Genomic DNA, 827 nt, shown 5'->3' with positions numbered 1-827 from the left:
AAAAAAAAAAAAAAAAAAAAAAATGTTGGCATACGGGCACAGTGCCTCACTCCTGTAATCTCAGCATTTTTGGAGGCTGAGGTGGGCGGATCTTTTGAGGTCAGGGGTTCGAGACCAGTCTGGCCAATATGGTGACACCCCATCTTTACTGAAAGTACAAAAAATTAGCCAGGCATGGTGGCAGGTGCCTGTGATCCCAGCTGTTTGGGAGGCTGATGCAGGAGAATCACTTGAACCTGGGAGGCAGAGGTTACAGTGAGCTGTGATCATGCTCCTGTATGCCAGAGTCATAGACAGAGTGAGATCCTGTCTCAAAAAAAAAAAATTTTTTTTGGCCGAGCACGGTGGCTCATGCCTGCAATTCTGGCACTTTGGGAGGCCAATGTAGGTGGATCATTTGAGGAATTCGAGACCAGCCTGGCCAACATGGTGAAACCTGTCTGTACTAAAAATACAAAGATGAGCCAGGCATGATGGTGGGCGCCTGTAATCCCAGCTACTCCGGAGGCTGAGGCCGGAGAATCGCTTGAACCCGGGAGGCAGAGGCTGCAGTGAGCCAAGATCATACCACTGCACTCCAGCCTGGGCAAAAGCCAAGTTCTGTGTCAAAAAAAAAAAAAAAACGCCGGGCGCGATGGCTCAAGCCTGTAATCCCAGCACTTTGGGAGGCCGAGGCGGGTGGATCACGAGGTCAAGAGATCGAGACCATCCTGGTCAACACGGTGAAACCCCATCTCCACTAAAACTACAAAAAATTAGCTGGGCATGGTGGCGCGTGCCTGTAATCCCAGCTACTCAGGAGGCAATTCTCCTGCCTCAGCCTCCTG

The 827-nt window shown here is 50.7% G+C and overlaps 1 protein-coding gene across 1 annotated transcript in view; it reads left to right on the top strand.

The window, feature by feature from the left end:
* The window catches only part of RTEL1 (regulator of telomere elongation helicase 1), a 39,244-nt gene that overhangs the window by 15,949 nt on the left and 22,468 nt on the right, over nucleotides 1–827 (top strand). The window lies entirely within an intron of this gene.

The sequence above is a fragment of the Sapajus apella genome, unplaced genomic scaffold (assembly GCF_009761245.1).
Source record: "Sapajus apella isolate SASKATOON/1434 unplaced genomic scaffold, GSC_monkey_1.0 scaffold96, whole genome shotgun sequence".
Classification (NCBI taxonomy): Eukaryota; Metazoa; Chordata; class Mammalia; order Primates; family Cebidae; genus Sapajus; species Sapajus apella.
The sequence above is the reverse complement of the archived record's forward strand: the minus strand, read 5'-3'. Positions and strand labels throughout refer to the sequence as shown.